Genomic DNA, 6468 nt, shown 5'->3' with positions numbered 1-6468 from the left:
AACTGCTCCTACTTGCCGTATTTACTCTCATAGTGTGTGTATCAGGCACTGAAACATACACTGGGTCTGGGTGGTAAAGCCTCAACTACACTTTACCCAGGAAAGCACATTCAGGAGGAGAAAAAGAAGGATTAAGGAAAGCGAGATCCCGCAGGCTGATTAAAGGAGCTGTAATGGCCGCTGCATTGCTACACTGGCATGCACATCCACATATGCACAATATCATAATTCTTTTGTTTTCTAGAAATAATGACTCCTTCCTTGAATATATAATGTTAAACGCTGATAAATTAATACTGTAAATGATTTAATTGTTTATATTCAAACTGCTAATCATTTACAGCTAATCATTTTTTTAGCATTTAACATTAGATACAGTATATAAGGAACTGTCCATGTGATGCAAACATCCTGATTCACTTCTCCTGGGGTAATTTTGCAAGAGTTTCATCACTGAGGAGACGAATAAAGAATTATTACAGACATTCCTCTGATAAACTAATCCAATCCGAATAGGGCTCTAGAGAGAAGAGGCAAACGGTGCTACATGTGTTAAAGAGATATGGAATGTAGGAGTGCTGGAATGAGCAGGGGACAGTTTTAGGAGATTTGGAGATTTATAGGAGTTATTAGGGAGTCCAAAGTGACATTATCCATTATATCAGGAAGGCGAGTCTGCATTCGAGGCGAAGTCACAACCTGGAATTCCCTTAGGGTTAAAAATCCACTGAAAAATTCCGCCTCAATTTGAAATTTCAGCTCATCAGCTTGGGGTCTTAGTCTTCAACTACCGGTTCCTTCCCTGTTCATAGAGTGACGTCAGATCAACACGGCCGCTCGCACTGTGCTTATAGCAATATTAGCTGTATATCAATTAATATACAGACATAGTAATTGACCATAACAACTGCTGTTTTGAAAAGCTCAACAGTAGAGTTATCACTGATGTGACCTGGCTAGCTTGTTGCTAATGCTACTCACTATTGTCCGCTTTTGTTGCTGTTCTGCAATTTCAGCTGAAAAATGTTGCATGAATGTTTGAAGCTCACTAAAGTAGAAGAGAACCAATAGCCACTCAGGCCTGTCGCTGTAAGAGTGTAGTTAAAGAAGCTTTTTATGAGCTTTGTGTGTTCTGACAGAACAAACAAAACACACGCATTTGTGGCGGCGACCACGTTTTTATTCTTCACTTCACAATTGAAAATCGACATTATTACAACTTGCAAATTACAACTTCCACAGCACCAGAATGCTGCGTTGCCATCTGTTAAAATATCAGGTTTCAGAGCTCAGTGTGCTTTGTTTAACACTCCCGCAGGAAAGGCTTGTTTACTGTGCACACAGGGTGACATTGCTTTTCTGACTTGCTGTGGGGCTACAAGCATGTGTAATTACTGGTTTATTCAGTTTGATGTCATTTTTTACGAGTTTTTGAATTCATGTGTGTGTTTTCAGAAGATCACCTCACTTCCTGTTTTACACCTACACTGTCAAACTGGTTTGCATGCTGTGTGTGATGGGTTTTAAATATCAAAAATCCATCTGATAACTTTTGTGCAGCCTGGTCTGAGGATGATCTCAGCCAGAAGGGGGGAGGATTGAACAAAAATTGAAGGCTGTGAAAAGTTTTAAATGGTTTTCAAGAAATTCCAAACTGTTCGTAAAATACAAAGGTGACCACGAAATTTTTACAACAACTGACCAACTGAAGGAATCAGGAAAAACAAGAATCATGATCCTAAACCAAACACTTCATAAACATGTTTTTTCCCTTATTATAGTGCCACCTCGCAGTCATATGAGGTCATTCGAGACAAAACCTAATAGCGTATCTCAAAACATCATTCTTGAGGTATCTGCCAAGTTTTGTGCGAAAATGTCAAAGCGCTGCAGAGATATAGCCACACTTCCTGTTTTGCTTAATGGTGGAAATGTATGAATGGTGGACTGGAAATATTTGTATTGACATGATGGTTCAGCTGAAAAGTTAGAGATGTTTATACTGCTGTGTTTTAAAAGTGCTTTTGCCATTAAAGCCAACTAGAATTTAATTTCAATGAAATACCAGTTACACTGATCCAAGACGCTACAGCCACACAGCCAGCCTAATGTGAAAATAAATCACGCGTTTCGAGCACAATACAGATGCAACGTAAACACAGCAGGGTTGCCCCGCCTTTCAACAGCATTTTAACATTAGCCTACAGGCAATAACAGGAACTGAGGAAGTGTGCAGACTTACCCTATGAAGCAGAAGGAGACAGCGCGGTTTGTTGTGATTAACTCTTAACGTTTGCCACCTTTTCAGTTCAAACACAACACTCTTTTATTCAAATGAAACATTTTCTATAGGCTATGACTTTAAATTGCAGAAGACACCAACAAACCACATGAATTATTTTAGCTAATATTTCTTTATAATATATTAGGAGAACTATTATAATTGTCTGTTGGCTTTTTCTTTGGTTGTGGTGACATTTAAAACTAATTTTATTAAAGTGAGGATTTTAACAGAGGAATTAGGCATTCATACACAAAACTACAGAACGGGGTCTGGCATGTCAGCCGGTGATTGGGTGGTAGTGACGGATCAGAGGAAGAAACACTGGCATGGCTTCCGGTGCTACTGACTACTCCCACTGCGGTTTGTGTAGCTGAAAGGGACACCTGGATACACACGTCTCACTACAGCAAGGTCCATATTCTTTGTGAAGATGTTGTGCAGACTGTTCTCAGTGAAACGGCTGAAGTGACCTACCTAGGGACCTGAAGACACATAATGCAGCTGCATCCATTTGAATTGCACTGTCTCATCATTGCTCCCGTCTCATCGTGTCAAACACACAGGCCAAGAGAAATAGGGCTTTTACTGGTTTGCTGCTTTGTGGCTCAAGCTTGGGAATGATGATCTAGAAAGGAAATGTGGAAAATGTCTCACCCATATTCAAGTGACAAAATAATTCCTCGTGTTCCATATCCATAGAGTGAGTTAGTATACTTCTGAATTATCTAACAGACAGTGGTTATCATATCCCAAGGCTATTAATTCATCACGGTGCTAAAGTGCCTGGAACTGAACTGTCAACACTATTTACATCTGGATCTAACCTCAGGAAGCTTATACACTTTCTGTGTAAGCACACATGGAAATTACCGGATAATAGTACAGACCAAAGGTTTTTCTGTTCTCCCTCCATATAAGAAGCTGCACTACTGCATTTGAAGGTCAATATCAGTCAGCTACTGAGTGTGAGAATTCATCAGATGAGAGAATTTATCTGCAGGCTGGTTAATGATACTAACATCTGTACAGTGTGTTCTCATCAAAGCAGGCGATCCTAGTAATTATATTGTCATGAATGACAAAAAGCGGGGAGTGTGGTGGTTGCATTCAAAGTGTGACTTACATATGAAATTTGTATCATGCCTCCCTACTGAAGTTAGTACTGTGTGGTTCACTAGAGTGCTCTTTCCTTCATTAAAATGTTATGCTCTTTTCTTAACTTTGGTGAAGTATTGTGTGCACTGTGTAACAGAGCAAGTCTGTCTTTTGGATCAACTACTGTATGTATCTTAGGAGAACTGTGTATTGTTTAGAAAATGTTGGGAGATCAGTCTGTAGCAGCATGTGTCATGAAAGCAGCAAGCCATGGAGACATGAAGCAGCTGTGATATTAGCAGGTCAGGAGGTTTTAAAGAGATGCTGCTCCTGAACTCACTCAGAGCTCCTCTGATGATTCTTGGGTGAATCACTAGACATGTCTCTCTAAAGCGCTTTGAAAAAAAATTATTATTTTGCTTATTTAATAAGTCTTCTCTTTTGATGAGATCCACTGGATTTCTGGAAAACAGCCAAAAAGGGAAAAATGAAGTTATGACCAAAATTTATATGCCAGTAATATACTTTGACATGTTTATTTTAAGGAAACACATACTGTATTTTCCCAAAACTACGGTATGTGGCAATGTTTTGACTCGGGTTATTTTCTAACCTCGCCTTTGCGTATGCCTGCGAAGATCACATTAGGCAAGGAGCCAGATGTTTTAATGAACACAATGGTAGAAACAGTCTGCCTAAAGATGTCTAAAACCTCCTATAAGGTATGTGGATAGTTACACACTGCAGGCCACAGTGCACCTGCTCTGTCACCACCATCATCAAAACAGAGAAGAGCACTTCTCTGTGGACAAAACCTTAATAAGACATTAACATTTTTATTATTATTAACTATATGTGCAGAAGAGAACATATTTCAGTTCTGGAAAATATAAGGTTACAGATGTAACCCTGTACTATGAACATGGAATAACCACTAGGGACAGTGTTTCAACACCTTTCCTGCGAATGTGCACGCATGGTGAGAACCTTTGACACGAAGTTGCGTGCAGTGGCACCTGGTGGTTTCTAAAATAGAGGAAACACAGGTGTCTGTTATTGAAGTGTAAGTATATCTATATCAGAGTTTCGGCTGGGAATTACTGGTGCTGGTCATGGTGTCCAGGAATGATGCAGTTTACCAGACAAATGAGTAGAATTCTGGTCATATGCTAATTAATAGTGCTGTGAACAAGAATTAATACTGGGCTATACGCCATCAAGTAAAATTAATGTTTAATTAACATTTTTTGCACAGTCAACATTTAAATAAACATAAATAAACTAGTCAACAGGACTATTTGCTGGTAGGTCTCAGTATCAGCTGCCTTGAGTTCTGCAGCGAAGAGGAAATTTGAGCTTTGGAATTGAGTAAAGTAATATCTGACTGGGGAAAGTAAGAGGAGTCTGAAGAGGAAATTTTTATTTATTGCCTTGAACAGAGTGTATATGACTGTGATAGGAATTTTTAATTCTGTAATTGAATAATATCTGGATTTTCTGTGCGTCAGCAGAAACTTCTGTCGATAAGACCAAGCAGAGTGTCCTTCCCTCAAACGAATCCAGCCGTGTTAGCTTTATTTAGCCAAGATGTGTACTCTGATACTGAGATACTTTGTACTTTGTTAGCTGTCTAATTTTCTCAGATAAAAATGGATATTAGAGAGAATTGGGAACATAAGACCTGTTTAATTTTTTTTAACATGACTACTGTAGCTGTGATTTGCTAGAAAACACTCACTTTAACGGGCCTTTTACAGTCCCGTCTGAAAGTATTGGAACACAAGGCCAGCTCTGTTGTTTTTGCTCTACACTGAAGACATTTGGGTTTGAGATCAAAAGAGGAATATGAGACGATAGATCAGAATTTCAGCTTTTTTTTTTTTTCAGAATTTCCTGATATTTACATCTAGATCTCAGATATTTACAACTGGTGTCTGACTTTTGGACCCGACTATATGATTGGACAACACGGCACCATTTCCTCCCATTGTGTGATTTTGAAGCCTTGTTTGGTCGATATGGGAGTCGCCATCTTGCGAAATTGGAGCTAATATCTGTGCAGCAGTGACCCTGGAGCCAGAGCATGCACAGGAAATACAGCTGGTCAGAAAGTGGGTCTGCCTCTTGCCCAGCTATAGCGGTGATGGACACTATACTGTTCATCTCAAACAGTGCAGTGCTACTGATTACTATATAAAATGCTAAATTGAAGTTGTATAACTTCTGCAAGTATATTTATTTTACTGTAGTCAGCTGATGCCCATCTGTGGTTCCCAGAGAGCTAAGGCATTATCCACAAAAGCATGAGTCCCGCATTCCCATCATTATTTTTCTTTTTGGAGTTGAGCTGTGAATAGCAAGATCGAATTCCTCGATCCAGCACTAAGACAGTTATTCCACAGATGACCTTCTCAGAAATGCAGTGCTGAAGAAGAAGAATAAAGCATGCTATGAATAATGGGGTTGTTAATTCCACGACTCACCACTACGAGTGATATTACAAGGGCAATCCACTTGGCAATTCAGATGAAGAATAATACAGTGGAGTCTGCAATTTCGCAATTCATCAGCAAAGTGCTATTCTGAGGGCAACCCACTCTGCAATTCAGAGCTAAAGAAGAATAACACAGTGAGGTCCCCATTCTGTGACTCGCCACTAAGAGCGCTATTCCAAGGGCGACTACTCGGTAGTGCAGAACTGGAGAACAGCAGTGCACTATGTACAGTGTGCAATTCCACAACTCACCACTAAGTGCGCTATTCTGAGGGCTAGCGCAGAAGAAGAAAGCCACAAAGGTGCTACTACAGTAGATTGCTGTGACTTGATAAATCTCTGAGTGAGCCAGACAATGAACTCGGAAAACCCTCAGCAGAGAAGGAGGAGGCATTTCTGACTTTGTTTCCCAAATCTGTTGGTCCCTGGTGACTCTTATTTTGGTGTGTAATTTTATTTAATAATGTGTCATGACTATATATTGATGGTAAAAAAAGCTTAAACATTCTGAACCAAAACAGTCTGTCTTCATGATTCTCACACCTTTTATTTTATACATCGGAGTTTATATTATATTTATTTTATACATTGGAGT

The sequence above is a fragment of the Pangasianodon hypophthalmus genome, chromosome 4, assembly GCF_027358585.1.
Source record: "Pangasianodon hypophthalmus isolate fPanHyp1 chromosome 4, fPanHyp1.pri, whole genome shotgun sequence".
In the NCBI taxonomy this organism is placed as follows: Eukaryota; Metazoa; Chordata; class Actinopteri; order Siluriformes; family Pangasiidae; genus Pangasianodon; species Pangasianodon hypophthalmus.
The sequence above is the reverse complement of the archived record's forward strand: the minus strand, read 5'-3'. Positions refer to the sequence as shown.